We start from the raw sequence: 18,312 nt of genomic DNA, 5'->3' as shown, positions 1-18,312 counted from the left end.
TGATTTTTGTACTAAGTCAGGCATTTTCCTTTCATTTTTTTTCTTCTCTTGTGTACATGAGTTGTACTGCTGAATTTCAGGGTCAGTCCTTAACCCCGGCTTTGAAAAGATTGTGTTTCTTAACAAGTCAAATCCATCACACTCACATCCATGAACATAATTTCAAAGGCTTTTAAACAAAGCTGAAGTCCTTTTCTATCTGTAATCACGTATTGTGCACCAACTCCCCATTTTCCTGCTTTTCATCCGCAGCATTCACAAGCGCGAAGATCGCAACGCCGAGGTTTAGAGGCATCGCACTGAATCCTTTTTCATAACTACTGAAAACCACCAAGGTCAAGACTAACACTCCAGCCCTGCCCCATCCTCTCCACACTCACCGACCAAGGTAAGTGCATGTATGCCTTAAGGCCAACCTTAAGGCATAAACACACAAATACACCCACACACAATCTCACACAGATGCATGCAGTCCCCAGATCTGTATGTGTCCTAGCAAGGTTGGGCGATGGAGTGTGTGATAACACTGCTGTCTGCTCCTTTGCCGAGACAGGTCAGAGCAGCAGAGCCCGGTGCATGTTTCACTGGTTCAGTTAATGACCTGCCATTCTACCATACCTGACGCCGTTTCCCTATATCCCTCTGCAACCTCCGAGGTGTGTGCGTAGCCTTACAATGAACTACCGGAATGTGTGTGGGTGAGAGAAAGAGAGTTTGTCCGTGCGTCAATCTACGCGTGACATTTGTGTGAAATACAGAGACGGTAAAACAGATGTGAGAATGTCAGACAAAAACAATCGGTTTGTACAGATTGCCTCAACACAACAGCCTCGGCTATTACACAGGTCCTTTCACCTGTAGCTGTAATTAGCGGGGGAAAACAAAGGAAAAAGGCGGCGAGACAGAGGCTGGGAGGAAGGGAGACATTTTTTTTTTTTTCTGTTCTGAGACAGGATGGGAAATAATCATGATGTGCAAAAGAGACTTTTCTGTTTAACAAATGTTACTGTCGCCACAGGCAAACACAGGAAGAGTATTCCCACAGCGCTTTGTTTTATTGTTTGAGTTTATGAGGCTGTGTGTGTGTGTGTGCTTGCATGCGTATACCATATGTCTCCATCGTGCTGTATATCATAACCTTGCTCTTTGTTCTTTGCTCTTTCAAATGCTAACATCTTTTCATAATTTTATTACCTTCTCAGTCTAATCTGTAGCCATATGCTATATGTGCATAAGTAGCTATACAGTGGGCGGATGCAACAGCTTGAATACCTGTTAAATAAAACGTAACCTACTGCCATGCAACACATAAGCTTTTGGTTATGAATGTGTCAGACGCGGTGCAGTTTGACTTCCTCTGATACATTATATATTAACATTATTTATTGAGGTCTTACAGCACCTAATAATACCATTAAAATGCAATATAATAAAATACCTGTATAGTTGTATCAACACTTCTCTGACACACTGTCAACAGGTAATTTATATTACACTATAAGCTTCTTAATGCCATCAATTGAATGATATTCATTATATATAACAGGTATTTATGTTATTGGCCTTCAAGCACTCAATTGCTCCATGGTGTCAATGAATGTCCTGTTTCATTAACATTCATCGTATGCTCATTTCATAATGTTTGTCATAGGTTGTTGGCCGACAGCGCTCATTTAAATCTGCTTTAATTAATTGTTTGGCTGCTTGGGGGCAGCACAACAAGCTTTAATCACAACATTGACATATTAGTACCTTATCAAGTTGAAATGCATAACGTGTTGGCGAAGAGTTGCTAATTTACACATTCAGCAGGCACGACATTAATATAAAACAACATTAGCATTAGTTAATTTAGAGTCATGCTCTCTCCACCGAATGGATTTAACTAGTGTACAATATTCTCTCTTCTGTTGGCCTTGTTTTTGGTGTCCACTACCTCTTGAGAAAGATATATGGGTCTGATAATGCTCCACTATCTTCACCAGCTAGTCGTTCACTTTGTCTATCTTTGCTTTGGTGCAGATCGTGTTCAGTGGATTTCTCAGAACCTTTTTTTTGCTGTAGACAACAGCCTGCTTCAGTTGGAAACAGGGTTGGTGAGGCGCGAACAGTGACGTTGCTGGCCAAAAAAAAACTAAACAATGAGCTGAAAGCAGTGGGCAACCTCCAGGTCTGAGAAGTGAAGTCAATGTGTAAATGCCTTAAACTTGAATTCTTTCTTACAGCCAGCAGGGGGCGACTCCTCTGGTTGCAAAAGAAGTCTGATTGTATAGAAGTCTATGAGAAAATGAGGCTACTTCTCACTTGATTTATTACCTCAGTAAACATTGTAAACATGAGTTTATGGTCTTAATCGCTAGTTTCATGTCTTCTTCAAGTTCTTTTTTAGAGCATGATGTTCATTTAGTAAATTATTGTCCCATTTAGAGTCAAATAGACCATAAAGCAGGGGATGCTTTAGGGCGTGGCTACCTTGTGATGGACAGATCGCTACCACGGCGGTGTCCGGTCTGAGTGTTGTCTGTGCTTTCGTCTTACAACTGTCACCCTTTCAAAGCGTGTTTTCAGTTCATGAAAGTTAATTATTACCTTTTTGATTGTCTTATTCAGTGCTCGGTTGTACTTAACTCTACCCTCTGGTGTCACTTCTGTTTGCAAAAAAACAACATGGCGACAGCCAAAATGCTGAACTCAAGGCTTCAAAACTGCAGTCCAAAAACAAATGGATAACGTCATGGTGACTAAGTCCACTTCTTATATACAGTCTATGTCTGAAAGACGCTGAAACCCAGGATTTTTTGCTATACAAGATTTGTCCCTGAAGACCCTTTTTAAAATTATCTGTTTATTTGTACAGAACATGTGTTGTAGGTGTGTAAGAAAATATACATACACTGAGTATCACAATATTATGTTGTATTGTATCTATGTATATATAATGTTTGTGATATTCTATTCGATTCTCAAAAACATTGTATTGTACTTTCAATTTTTAATTAATAGCAAAGATTCGTGGCAGATGGTGGTTCATTTTGTGTTATGTTTAAACCCTCAACCGCTGGATACTGTAGCGGTGTTGTAATTTATCTTCAACCATTTGACTCTTCCAATCCAACGTAACAACTTAAACTGAGACAGGAAGTAACATAAGGGTGTTTTTTTAACTTCAATTTTATGCATATGACGTTGGGTTCCTTATACTATTTCAGTTTCCCCAAAATTGGATTTTAAAAATCGCAATATATCGCTTTGATTACAGTATCGAAATATATCGCAATGAATCGTGATGCCTGTATCATGATACATATCCTATCGCCAGATTCTCAATTCACAGCCCTACTGTGTTGTGTGAACATAGAGGTTATTTCATCATGTGTGGGTGTAGAGTAGAGTCAACTTTATTGTCCTCGAGGGGAAATTTGTCTTGGGCTCAGTGTCTGTTGCTTTACTGTACATTAAAAAAAAAATCACAAAAAACAACATGAAAACATCTTAAAACATAAGAGACATTCGACTTTACATTTGACATCGACAACACGGCAGCTTAAAAGAAGAATCTGTGGAATTAAAGTGCTAAAATGCTTGTGTATTTATTGCACATTACTCCATTGCACTGCTGAATGTGTGATGATAACAATAGTAAAGAGAGGATACAAGATAAAAGCAGATGGTTAACATGCAGTGCCAAGAAAAACAAAGTGAGCCCTTTGGAATTACCTACATTTATGCATAATTCATCCATAAAGTTTGGTCTGATCTTCATCAAAGTCACTATAATAGACATGATAATCTCGATGTTAAAAATCTAAATAGGAAACAGTATGTTCACAAATTACCTCTAAAAAGCTACTACAAGTCAGATTTTCCCATTGATGACTTGAAATTGTAGTTAGTGGTTTAGTTGTGCCTTGTTCCATACAAAACAGGCTACTGGTTACTGACACTCATCTATCCACAAGTGGATGAGAACCATCTCTCATTTACATGTGCTTTTAGAGTACTTCAGATGAAGCAAAATGGCTATAATGTTTAAAAAGGTGGGAGAGAACCCTTGGGTTACAGCTAAGGACCCGTCTTTAGTCACTGAGGTCGCAATTTATGTCTCAACAATATGAAAAATACTGTATAGGGCGAAAGTAGTGCTCATGGAAGGGCACCATGGAGGAAAGCATGGTTCTCCCTTGAAATATATTGATGACATTGTAGCCTCTGTTTAAAATTGGCAACATCAATGTTCAGTTATGTTGCGGGAAAATGTGTTGTGAAAACTTGAAATAAAAGACTATATTTTGTTGCTTCACTCATCCTTAATGTGAAGCATAGAGTAGGGATCACCATCATTTTGCTGGGTCTGAATAACCATGTGGATACTCATTGAAACAATGCACTCAAATGTATAAAAATATTGTTTTCAAGTTTCAGGGTAGCTGTCAGTCATCTCATGCTTAATAGAAGTTTGAAAGATGTAACACGGAAAGGAAGAAAGGCATTCCTGAAATATCAAGATAATTAAACAGTTTTGTGCAGGGAAATAGTCTAATGTGGAGATGTGAGGTCACTTTTGTAAAATAAGGTTTAATTAAGGGTTCACTTTCTTTTTCCAACCTGACTTTAACTGTTCAAGCAAATAATACACTAAAACAAGCGATTGTTTATATATTTTAGGCAAATTATTATTGTGACTTATTGTGAAGACTATCAGGCCACATTTTATGACAAGAATTTGCAAAAATGCAGAGAAATCCAAAAGGCTAATTTTCTTTTTTCTTGGCACTGCGCTGTGTGAACAAGAAAACGAGTTGATAATGAAGACAAACAAATAAAACGAAAATGAAAAAAATAAATTAAATTGTTTATTTGTTTTTAACAACCATCTGTTGCTGGCTCTTGATTCACTTATCGGTTGTAAAAGATACATGTTGCCGCCATCATGACCGTCAAATTAGGAAATTAGGAAAATCCCAAACAAATAGAGCTAATCAAAGAATCCCTGTCAAGCATTAGATAGTACTATGTATGAAAGTATTAACTAAACAGATGATGATTGATAGAAGGTGGTAAAGTGCATGTACAGAAATACTATTTCCTTCTATTTGATTATCAAAGCTGCACACACATAAAGGACGTGTACTACAAATAGAAGCTACATAGAAATCCTTTTTACACTCACAGATGTGACTTTTTCTTTGGATGAAGGTCGCTTTGCTATTTCTGCCCCATCTCGTATTAACTATTGGTTTCATGGTCTATTCAAGCCAGATCAGCCCCCATGGTAACACTGTCGGTATATAAAGTGGGAGCAAGTCAAATTTATTTCTATAGCACATTTAAAAAAACATGAGCTGACCAAAGTGCTTTACAGACATAGGCAGAATAAAAACAGGTCAACAGAGCAGACAGCAAAATCACAAATATCCACAAACGGAGACCAAGATAAAATCCATAATAGACTGTTAAAAGCATTATAAGAGGCCAGTTAGTATTCGCAATTCAAGTACATTCAAAAGCCAAAGAAAAGAGGTGGGCCTTGAGCTTTGCTACCAAGGAAGACGTTCTTTAAACAGTTTATTTTAAATACCTTGATCAAGCAGTGAATTGATATTGTTTTTCACACACAGAGAGTAATTGCGGTTGCTATCGGCTACCCAGCCTCCCTAGTTTAACAGGGAATCCAAATAGCCTTATTTCCCCCCGTATAAACATTACACCGCACCATTAAAGTTCACACAAGTGGCAAATTGCCTGTCCGCCTCTCATCATCAATGCCACTGGTTTTTGCTGCACCTCAGGCCTCATTGTGTTTCTCAAAGTTAATTGATTTGCAAGTCGTTTTCAGTCGACACCGAGCTGAGTAAACAGGCCCAGAAGAGGGCAGGGAGGTGTGGAAGCTGGTTAGACGAGATTACGTGTTGTTTTAGATGATAAACCAACTTGTTTTATGTGTGTTTTTTTTCCTCTTAACTCTGCTGAAGCGGACGACAGAGCTCTGCTGATCTACTGTACTTACAGTAATCTTTTAATTGGCTCGGAGGGAGGCTCGCCACGGCGGTCGATAGAGAGAAACTTTCTTTGTAGAGAGAAAGACTCCATCAGTATTGTGTGGTTTCTCAATACAAAGCAGGTCTGACAGAATTACATTAGACAGGAAACAGATCTGTTTAAACAGGAAGAAATGGCTTTTACGGAAAGACTGCATTTCATAATCTGGGATTGCTGTACAGCCTTGAGTCAATTTCATTAAATGATTCTTCTGTTTAAATTACTGTCTATCAACAACCCCAAACATTTTCACATGAAATTGTATCAAAAAGTGAGTTTTTGCATATTTTAAGTGACGTGACTGCTTCCTCTGAGACGTCTGTTTAGAAGAATAAACTTTTTTGTTTTGATGTGTTTTGTTCTCCGTAAGCATCCCCGTCTATTTCATCAGAGAGACAGTGAAATGAAATGAAGGAAAGGGCATGAAAGCTAAAAGGTAATCCAATTTCCATTTAATGTGATATTCTTAAATTCCCCTGCAGACCTTTTGGGGGAAAGCCGTGATTAGAGACTGTGAACGTGTGTCATTTCATTCCGGTATTTCACAAAATGAGACCTATTAATAAAATGTGAGTCTTGGAGATTAGTCATTTCCCCCAACTGCTGTCTGCCACAGCTGGCTGTAGAGATGTGTGGCAGGTATTAATGAAAAAAATCTGTATTTTGGCAGGTATTAATGAAAAATCAGTATTCAGCATTTGTCGCCTTCGACTCAATCGTCATATTTTGATTACATTTCAAGGCAAAAATCGCCGATTGACCGTCATCTTGACTTCACTAAGAAGGATAGGGCACAGATGTTTGAGTTCTTTATCTACCACTAAAAATCGACCCTACTAACCCTATCTCCCTTATGTATAAGCTTATATCTCGCATTACATTCACAACACAGAATCTGTTGCTACTTGAGATGCAGCTCTTTGCTCAACCAGTGAATGTCACACGGCTTATCATCATCCTGATCATCGTGTGCATCAAAAGGAGACCTTTTGGGATTATACATCAAGAATTTGTAAAGTGAGGAGCAGGACAAACAACGTGAGTCACTAAAAGAGGGGAATTCCTCAAAGAGTTTGCACAGGCACACACGCAGGTACACATACAGATCAGTACTGAGGCACCACTGTGACATCTTTGATTTATATCCTGCTCTTAGAATAAGATTTACACTGCTGACAGCTATGCAGTGGCGCTGACCTTTCTCTACACACTACACAAACTTGAATTTCTTTATAAAAGAGAAAAAAAAGCATTCACATCGAGGGTATTGTCTAAGTAAAAAGAAAACGAGGTTAGAGCTTAGAGAAATGCAATATATAATGTTCCTTTTCTTTTGGGCCTTCTGCCCGCTCTTCTGATCAGAATAGAGGTCGTTGAGGTGACGCAGCATGGAAGGAAAATGAAAGCGTATAGTTCTTGAGCAACAGTAGCTGTGATCAGATGATTTTTATCTCTGAATGAAAGACACAGTAAATGTCTGTTCTGGATTCACATTCTCAGATGTAATGAGATTTTGTACAAAAATTCATGTCTCTCTGAATAAATTGTAATAGCTTTTGTGATAAAGTTTCATTGAGTTTGTCCAATACTTTGGTTTATGACCGAATACCTGCAAAAATAATGACATTCAGTCTCTGCTGCGCAAATTAAAAAATTAAAATTTGATGACACCCATGAACAAAACATTTGAGAAGTTGTTAAAATTTCCATTTTCCCCTAATTTATCGTCCATTTCGGTTAAAATAAAGTGAGGTTCTTAATCATGGAAACAGCTGAACGTCTTTGTAACATTTTCATTGTGACTATGTTAGCGAGGTGAAGTTAGGCATGTGAATGACACAATAATGTGCAGGGCAAAAGTGTGCAATAAAAACGTCCTTCTTGCTTTTGGTGTACCATTTTACACCATGTAGTCTGTACTGACTGCAATGTAAACGCATCCGCTTTAAAATGCTACGCTCAGAGCTAGTGACGTAGAATAAAAAGTGAGAAGACTGCTTATGGCATGTGGGAAGGGAGGTGGATGGGTCCAACAAACACAGGACTGTCAACCAGGAGACCGGTGTTTTGTTTTGCAAGTTACGTTAGTGACGTTAGTGACGTTAGTGTTGTAGTGACGTTTGTCACATGCTTTGTAGTGATGTTTGTGACGCATTTTCCGTACTGATGTTACATTGTTTCCGTACGTATTTTACTTAGTTTGTATACTTATTTTAAGGCCAACCATGATGTTTTTTCTAAACCTACTTAAGTGGTTTGGTAGCCCCCTGCTGGTGCTGAACCTTTATACACGTGTGTAATATATCACGCCTCAGCAAGGCAAAACGTGGCACTGACACGCCATCGTCTGGTGGACAGATGGGTCTATTGCACGCTTTGGCATTGCAGCATGACTGCTTGTCTTGTTTTAATGGTGCTATTGATAACATTGAAAACATTCAGCCACTAGATGTTGCATTCTCCTCCCCCCTTTCCATTGCATTTACGTAAAGTTACGTTAGTTACATTGGTTACTTGGTTGTGATGTTTGTGACTCATTTTCCGTACTGATGTTACGTTGTTTCCGTGCGTGTTTTATTTAGTTTATATACTTATTTTAAGGTCTACCATGATGTTTTTCCTAAACCTAACTAAATGGTTTTGTTTTCCCCTGCTAGTACTGCACCTCCATAAATGCATGTAATATTCACGCCTCGGCGAAGCAAAGCATGACAGTGGCACACTATCTGTGGTGGACAGGCGGGTCTATTACACACTTTGGTGTCGAGCCTACAGAGCTGGCAGCATGACTCATAGTCTTGTTTTAAAGGTGCAATTAATAACATTGATAACATTCAGACACTAGATGTCTCATTCTCCCTCCCTCGTTCAATTGCTTTTACTTCACAACAAGTCATTAGCAGACACTTACTGTCAGTCTCAGCCATTTATCTGTTTTTTCCACATTAACTGACAACCCAGAGATGTTGTTTTACTATTGGCTCACAAGCCTTGTTAGAAGTGGGAACCAAACGTCAGATATCTTCCACAGAGATAAACAAAACATTAATTTTGGACCCACCAAAACTTTTAAAATGATTAATTCACAATCATAAAAAAAAAATTCGGGAAAAGCCATACTTTTATTCGGCACCTTTCTAAACACTCTGTGGATGTATTATTCTTTTTTAAAATATTCATCTACATCAAAATGTTATAAGACCTTTAAACATTAGGCCTCAGTCGAGTGTGTCATACACTACCATCCTAAGTGGGTTCATTATCTAGCAGTCTGCTTTCAAGTATATTATAATTATGTACTACTTGTGTCCCTGATTGACATATAATCAGAAAGTACTTTATAGCAATTCTCTAGAACTAACTTTGTAATTATTGTTATGTATCATGTTTCAAAAACTGTTGGAAGCCTGCTCGGTCTATTTTTTCAGCAGCAGTCTGTGCTTTCGCTATGCAGAGGGTTAATTTCCTTTTATTCTGCCTCGCATGAGTAGGTGTTAGGTTGATGGCTGCTCTATGCTCACATGAGGATGAATCATTAGCGACCGAACCAGCAACCCCTGGATTTATACAGGAGGAAAAAGTGTGAGACAGCATGCTGACCTGAGTAAACTCTGCATAAACACCCGCAGGGGCATGTGTCTAAATGCTAAATCACACTTTGAGTGGTGGGTAAACGGCATTTACATACTGTATGGGTGATAAGTGAATCAGTTTATCACAGTCTGTGTCGGCAGCACTGCTTTAAGTAAATCCAACCTCCCACTTTGAGTCAGGAAACCAGCTTTTCCTGGCTTTCAGCCATCCCTCGGCCCCCTCACTCAGAAACCAAACTCTCTGTGGCCTTTGCACCGAGACAAATAGCTTCTGCAAATTACCTGAGAACACTCTCCCCGTGATTGTCTGTTTACACTGTGTGTGCCCAAACTCCTGAGGCAGTTGTAATAGATGCATGGTGTGCTGAACCTCACAGCAATTTTGGACCGAGGAAATATATATTTTTGTGTCGTCCATGAAGAAGTAATATTGCTTTTATTTGTTTTTCAATTATAGATAATGGGGGACGAAAATTGAGTTTGGTCAGTGTGGGTTTGAGTGAAAAACACACAAGAGAGAGACACACAAAAAGCTTAAAAGCTGTAAAATAATTACTGAAACTGAATATGCTTAAGAGTAATATCATTTCAAGACACATTGGGCAGACTTTAATCCAAATTTAATGTATATTACCCAGTTTAAAAACAATAAGGTATATTAATAATCTGTCTCACAACAACCACATCCTGTATATGTTTAATATCTGGACCGTATTTGAATTCATGTCCAAGTTAACACCCCAATACTTGTCATTACCTTGACATTATGTGTGATGAAAGTGTTACTTAATGCATGTAAATTTTCTAATTGATATTCAGTACTTTGCTACCGTCCTCACACAAGAACAATTTACATGATTCTTTCTTCCTCGTTCTATCTTATTAGGTTGTTTTTATTGTATGTATGATTTATTAAAGAAGGGGTTTCAAGATGTAGAGCATGAGGATGCAGTCTACATTTTAATTTTAAGAAAAACAAAGCAAATACAGCAGATGGTATCCAACATAAATAAACCAAATATATCAACACATTCTCATTCCAACTCGTCCCATACCGCCGCTTTCTCATGCCCAGTGGCGTCACTTTATTTTTGGCATCTAAACCACTAAAGTTAGGTTTAGGAAAGAACTACATGGTTGGGCTTAAAACTAAATACGTTTGTACAGGGAAAATGAAACTGAACGTTGTGAACACCGGACACGAGCGAACAGCTGATTGTAAAGTGAAAGTGAAAGTTAACACACAAGACATGAACAGCGGTCTCCTGGATGAAATCCTTGTGTTTGTTGGACCCATCCACCTCCCCAAGGTGTGTGTCTTTTCGCTCTTTAACTACATCACCACACTCCCGGAGCACTTACACTGAGCGTTTACTGTTGCCGCGCATGGGTTTACATTGTAGTTAATGGAACGGACGGTGCATTTCATACTAAAGGCTGCCTTGTGTTGCGGAATCGAACGCCGATGGCTGCAACAAAGCCTCGGTATTTGATGCCATGGGAATGAGAACGGGCTGGAAATATATATATGTACTCTTAACACACCCACACTTCTTCCCTTCCTTCTGCTCAGTACGTACAGTAGAGTATGATAATAAAGGTGAAAAGTGATAATTGACAGTCGAGTGTCTGCTATGGGTTGTTTCTTAGGTAACAGACGAGGGCCAGCCGGATCTTATTGAATTGTGTATTCTTCAGAGAGAACCATATTCTGTCAAGGTGAAGGGTAGCTTATTGGTTATTTCATTGAGCCACAGCTTGTAGTGAAGTGGGAACTTCCTTCTTCTTCCAGAATATCAAAATCTATATTTTTAGCTGTAATCAGACCATAGGAAAGTAGGTGTTGCTGGGCTCTTTTTAACACAATTAAGACAGGATCTGGTTCAATGTGGATATTAAGAGAGTGTTTCTTACAAAGTAGACCAATATCTCTCTCCTGGGATGGAGAGCAAAGCTATGGAGGAGATTTGCCCATTCATCACACTGTTAGGAGATGTCCGGAAACATCTGGTGAGGCTTTGGTTTTGAATAGTGGAGTCTGTGGATAACCCGAAACTGAATGAGACAATACCTAGAGTTGATAGAGCAAGCATTAACCTCTTTAAGGTTCTCTTCCCAGGTCTCATCGGGTCTCATCTGCATCCCCAGCTCATTTTCCCCTGCAGTTATAGAGGGGGGGGGGATTGACAGATTGTAATGAATTGTAAAAGTGTGACACCTTTCTGTCAGAACCCACATTTTGGGGAAGGGTGAAGCTCTTTCAAAGGAAGGGTTTCTGATTTGCAAAAACCTGAAAAAATTACTTCTAGGGAGTTCATACAACTCTTGCAAGTGAGCAAATGTTCCACTCTGGTAAAAGTCACCAATTGTGTGAATACCCTCTCCGCTGTAATAATCCATTATCAAGCCGTGATGGTGGGAACGGCGACTATATGGCGAGCAGGAAAGAGAGCGAACTAATCCTGTAATGCGTCTTTATTTCCAGATTCTGACCATACTATGTATAATGACGTTTCCACTATAAACAGATTTATCTATCGCCACTGGAGACGGGAGCACTGCGTCTCCGTCATAATAGCCCCCATTACAGCAGTTTGTAAAACTCAATATTTTTGCCATGGCAACACAGATCCCTATTGATGATCTGTGAATCGTACAGTGGCAACATCATTAATAATGCAGCATTGATTAATTAGTTAACATGTCTTCGGGCATGTGATGCTTTAATGGAGAGGCAAGTGTGTGAAGCTTTGGTTGTGTTCTGAGGGTAAAGTGTTTTATTCATAAAGTCAAGCCAAGACCGACCACATCAATTGCATGTTTGTGAGCGTGTCTCTTAAAATATTCCCGCTTTTGTAATTGTACATGATCAGCATTCAATTCCTATTGCTGGTATATTTCGGCCAAAGTTGTTAATCTCAACTCAAGCAAACTCCCTCACATTGAGTATTCCAGTGGTGCAGACGGCCCTTAAACATGCTCTGCTGTTGAGTTTCACACTAACTCGAAGGCACTGGGTGGGTGGCCTCCAGCGTTCATTCTGAATTCATGAATTCGTGGAAAACACGCATACAGAAGCACACACGCAGAGCCAAACATAAAAAAAAACAATGTTTGCATTCCATGCATACTGTATGCACACAGATAAAAAAAAGAAGACTTGGAAAAACATACGTGCACACTGAGCATCTAATAAGGCAACACATACACTTACACATATGCAAGCAGAAGAAGTGTTGCTCAGACTTCTTCTTTTACAGTACATACACACTGATGCAAACTCCCACATAGCGTCTTCAGAGACTCTGAATGATCCCTTTTTGACATTTACAGGAATATTTCTTTTATGTTGCTGTTGCTGATCAATAGCAGAGGCCGAATTTGCCCTGTAGCTCTCTCTCCCTCTGTCAGCCTGATCAATATCATGACTGGTCAACATACAGTAAGAACCATAGAAATCAGTATAATATAGGAGATACAGGACACACCGTCACTTCATGGTTATTACAGACGATAGAAAGACTAAATAGGGAGTCATATTGGGTAACATTTTAATCACAATGTAGCCCACATTATGTGTTCCTCCTGACTGTCAACTTTAAGGCGATAATAACTCCTTAACGCAAATTTGTTTTAATGCATTAATGCAATCTATCTAGGTTGTAGTGGGCTCAGTTTTAAAGCTAGAGTGAAGATACTGGCATCACATGAAATTAAAAAATCTAAGGAATCTATGTCATACTTGGCGAAGGACGCTAAATAATGTTCCAAACTCATGCTAAATTTTGGCGAGGAAATACTGGCATGGCCATTTTCAAAGGGGTTCCTTGACCTGAAAATGGGTTCTACGGGAACAGACGAGTGCCCACTTTATGATAATCACATGCAGTTTTGGGCAATTCATAGTCAAGTCAGCACACATACAGTCCAGTCACACTGAAGTTTGTGAAGTAGCCACGAAATTGGATCTATCGATTCACGAATTTCACATTTATTTTCATGATGGTCAGCACACAATCAGTTCATATGTAATCCACGTAATTGTGAGGTGGTAAGTATAAAGTCAAAGTTGATTAATTTGCCACGTAACTTCCGCATTTAAGTTAGGGCAGAGTTATTTTGACCCAAACTACGATCTTTTTCTAAAGCTAACTACATTGTTTTTGTCACGGAACTTCCGTACTTAAGTTACGGCGCTTCCGGTGTTATTTTAAGCCAAAACACGATCTTTTCCTAAAAAGATTTTTGTTGCCTAAGCCTAACCAAGTCGATCTATTCTTAATCCTAACTAAGTAGTTTTATTTTGAAAAGAGTGGAGAGGAAATTGACATGTGCGTCACGTGTTAAAAGTTGTGCTGAACATCAAGAAAAAAAAAAAAGGGGAAATTCATATGTACAAAAATCAAATAGATTAAATTTCGTGACTATTTCACAAACTGCCGTGAGGCTGTGTTGACTGACTGCTGTTGTTGCCTGTTGGCCTTGAGTTTGTCATGTTATGATTTGAGCATATTTTCTATGCTGAATGCAGTACCTGTGAGGGTTTCTGGACAATATTTGTCATTGTTTTGTGTTGTTAATTCATTCCCAATAATAAATATATACATCCATTTGCATAAAGCAGCATATTTGACCACTCCCATGTTGATAAGAGTATTAAACACTTGTAAAATCTCTGTTTAAGGTACATTTGAACCGACAAAAAATGTGTGATTAATTTGCAAATAATCACGATTAATCATGGACAATCATGCGATTATACGCGGTTAAATATTTGAATCGATTGACAGCCCTAAAATGTTTTCATCTCTCTCCTCTTGTTCTCATTTTGACATATTTTCTAAAGCACTGCTGTGCATGTATGTCTTTGTATTTTAATTCAGTGTGTGTGTGTGTTTGAATTTGTGACTGCTTGATGCCTGGTGCAGCAGCAGCATCCTGTGAACTGATTGGTTTCTCTCTGTGGACACAATATACGCTCAGACTGTGTTGTGCTACAAGTGGAAAAACCAGCAGCATCCACTTTAAGGCTGACCTGTTACCCCTGCATCCTCTCAGTGTGTGGGGCAGAGAGAGGCAGAGAACATGAGGTGCTTTTTAATGGACAGATCAGATCAAAAACACACCCTGCCGAGCAACTGAAATATACCGAGGTGTAGCATGTTTTTTTCTGCAGTGGTAAGATAATAAATATGGCGCCCTGAGGTTTTCTACAGAATATCATGTTGTTTCACAAGTTCCTCCCCACTGGATGGACTGGATTAAAGAGATATTTCACTTTGGCAAATAATTTGGGCAGCAGAGCCACAAAAAACTGACGTTGTTGTTGTGAACCATAACTTTCTCTTCTTGCTGTTATGCTCTAGCAATAAATCTTTTGACTGCTGTGAAGTCTGATCACAGGTTTTGTGTTGGTGGATTGATTAGTTGCTGCAGAATTACATTTCAACAGTTTTTGTGCACTTTTTCTACAAGAAAAAGCATCATATTGGCGTCAGTGTGAGGAGGTTTGCTGGAAGATCTTATAAAAATCTGCTAATTTTCTCCCAATGTGTCAAACATTTATTAAAAAAATACTATATGACTGGTGGTATTGTGTTGTGGAAAAGTGTCGTTTTTTTCTCTTTGTTGAGATAGAGCATCTTGTTGCGTGGCGATGGACCTTCACGTTGCCTGCTCCTCGTTTGCATAAAGTTGAGGTCGAAGCTGCTTTATGCAAATCAGGGGCATCCGGCACAATTTGCCTCCTCTGGAAACTCCCTAGAAACTTTAAAACTAAACGTTGTCGATCTAAAATAAAGACAGATTCAGCAACTGCATAGCTAATTTCTCGCGTAAAATGTTTTCAGAAACACATTTCGGTGAACTATTTTCATAATGTAAGAGAAGAAAGTTTCCAAATGAGCCGCCATGTTGATTCCGGTTTGAAAGCTGGGAGCAGCAGCCCACGAAGGAAAGCGTTCATCCAATCAGGTGCCTTGTGTCTGGTGGCAGCCCATCAAGTGTCCAATGCTGGGAGGTGATCCGAATTTGCGATAAAAAACACCCCTGTGGACATGTACCATGAGTCTTGTTTCTTTCTGATTGAACATGGAAAATCGCTGCAGTCACTTGCTGATGCTTATAAGACTGACAGCTAGACTGAAGATGGACTTAATATTGATTTAACTTTTCAAATCATGCTAAAAATCCAAAGCTGTCTCCTACAAAATAACGTTCCCATAAAACTAAACTGCATTCTCAACCGCATTGTGTTTTGAGGGAAAAACATTTTCTCCCAGATAACTGTCACAGTTTGAAACACTTGGTAAATGTTGGAAATTGAAACAAAACAAAGCAAAAAATGCAAAACTAAAGTACTAGATAGATAGATAGATAGATAGATAGATAGATAGATAGATAGATGTACTTTATTGATCCCAGGCAACGCACTGGAACAGTAAATAAAATGTACATATCAACATTAGAGATAATATCTATAGAATACACAATATAAAGAATACATTAGAATACACTATAAATATACCAGACTACTACAACTAACATAAAAAGTGTACATTGGCAAAGTGTGCAAGCTACACTTTTTGTTTTAAATAAAAAATAAATGAGGCAGTAAACCGATATGCGAATTCAACATGTGCAAGATTATTGCAGGAGCAAAACAGAGTGGAGTGTGGTTGAGACAAAAAACTAAAAAGCTGAGAGTTCTCTGTTTGACAGAGGTGAGGTGTTGTAGAGAGTTATCCCTTTGGCAAGGAAATGTTTCCTGTATCGGTCCTTGTGACAGCGAAGCTCATCAGTCTGTTAGAGAAAGAGTTCCGCTGTCTGTCCAGTAGGTGGTGGAGAGGGGGTTAGGTTTAGTAAGAAAAAAACATCATAATTTGGTTTAAAATGACTGTTTGTTACATTAAGCTATGGATGTAAATTAAAATAAGTGAACGTTGACTTTTAGTTTCACATCAGTGGCCTCCTAGGTGAAAGTCTTATGTTTGTTTGACCCGTCCATCCACCCCGACCTCCTCACTAAGCGGACTTCCTTGGACTATCATTACAAACGTATTTGTGATACGTCACAAACAAAGGTAATCCGTGACAAAATATGTTTCCCTCGAAACGTATTATTCAGTTTCTTTATATGGGAACGTAACCTTTAGGAGACAGGGTTGTAAAAATCCTACAGATAATCTACTATCACAAAACCATCCAGGAAAATGCACCAGAGTTAGTTTGAACTGCATTAAACAGGTATGAAAACAGCCTAACTGCCTCAGCGGCCTTTATTGCTTTAGATCTTTTATTGGAACCACTGTGCTGTTTTCACTTCTGTGTCTAGTTTGTTAGATAAATTCAACATGCAATTTGCCCCATTGGTGTAAAAGCCTATAAAACACTGCAGCACATTTGCATACATTTGTATACAAGAGCATGATTGGTTGTGTTTCTCATTCACAAATGTTTTGGTTATAACGCTGGCTTTAGGTACTTTGGCTTGTCTTGTGTTCCTGGTGTCATAGTTTATAGATTTTTAACCTACCTGGACCATCCTGCACTGTGGTTGCCCTGGCTCAGTTGATAGATGCCACTTCTGACCAGCAGCATGGTGACAGAAAAATACCTGCAACAAGAATGCAAGAGGTTTTCTTGTTGTTGTTTAAGCTTCTAGCTCTAAAACTTTTCTGTATTTGTCGCTGAACTGAAATCTGTAAACAGATATCATAGTTACATTTTTGCTGCCCCATGAAACAGCAAAGCACCTTCAGCGGGGATCCTTGGAGGACTGATAGCAGTGACCGAGAGCCTTCAGGCTTGGAACAGTATTACTGTTACAGTGCTGCCATGTACTCAATCTGGCTTCTCCCTGAACAACTGCTCTGCTCCTCGGGCCAGTCATTTTCCGAGCTGGGGTTGTGTCGATATTGACCTCCCACAGGTACACGACTCTCCTTTCATCATTCCCTCTTTCTACCCTGCAGGAGTAAAGAAAAATAGGCACGCTTCCTTCAGTGCCTGGATTCATAACCTCTCTGCTGTCAGTCACAACTTATGGTGTGTGTGTTTGTTTGTTTGTTTGTTTGTTGGTTAGCGTGTATGTGTTTGTGTGTTTCCCTTGAAATGTGTGCAAGTGGAAGAGATTAGCATAAAAGTAAGATGTAACTTCTTTCAAGGTTGCGAAAGAAAACCATGAAAGGGCAAATATGCAAATGTTTCACGCATTCGACATGATTGTTTGACTTTTAAAGAGCTTCACACATAGCATAAAGTGTACGTTAAGCATAATGCATATCATTTTAATATGGCCTTTGTGCATCGTAGGCACATTCTGAAAACACGCAGCTCGTTATTCCCCGATCGATGTTTAATTCATAAAGGGGCGATTGAGTTATCTAATTCTTTTTTCTCCGAAACTAGAAACAGTTCTTGATGCGAAGCTGGTTCGAGACTGTCATAAAGACTAATAAACCAGGGAATACAAAATGTCATATGCATGCATTACAGAAAATATGGTACATTCCTCGTCTGTGCACAGACGTTGCTTCAAATCCACAGCCTTGTGTTTTAAAGGGTGTAACTAGACACTTTGTCAAGGGAGGTGTCATTTTATGACAATGCTTTCAAGATTTGCTGTTGCAGCAGAACAGATAATATAATTGAGGCTGTTTCATTACACTGAGTGGCTTTT

General features: G+C 39.0%; 1 long non-coding RNA gene across 1 annotated transcript; it reads right to left on the bottom strand.

Annotated features, from left to right (window-relative positions):
• Positions 1-16,220: 16,220 nt before the first annotated feature.
• LOC119476681 lies at positions 16,221-17,561 on the bottom strand. Its single transcript, XR_005204079.1, has 3 exons — positions 17,356-17,561; positions 17,167-17,247; positions 16,221-16,457 (listed from the first exon to the last, which is right to left on the bottom strand). It is a non-coding gene; the product is annotated as an uncharacterized LOC119476681 (long non-coding RNA).
• Between the last annotated feature and the right edge of the window lie 751 nt (positions 17,562-18,312).

The sequence above is a fragment of the Sebastes umbrosus genome, chromosome 18, assembly GCF_015220745.1.
Source record: "Sebastes umbrosus isolate fSebUmb1 chromosome 18, fSebUmb1.pri, whole genome shotgun sequence".
Classification (NCBI taxonomy): Eukaryota; Metazoa; Chordata; class Actinopteri; order Perciformes; family Sebastidae; genus Sebastes; species Sebastes umbrosus.
This window is presented reverse-complemented; position numbering and strand designations above follow the sequence as displayed.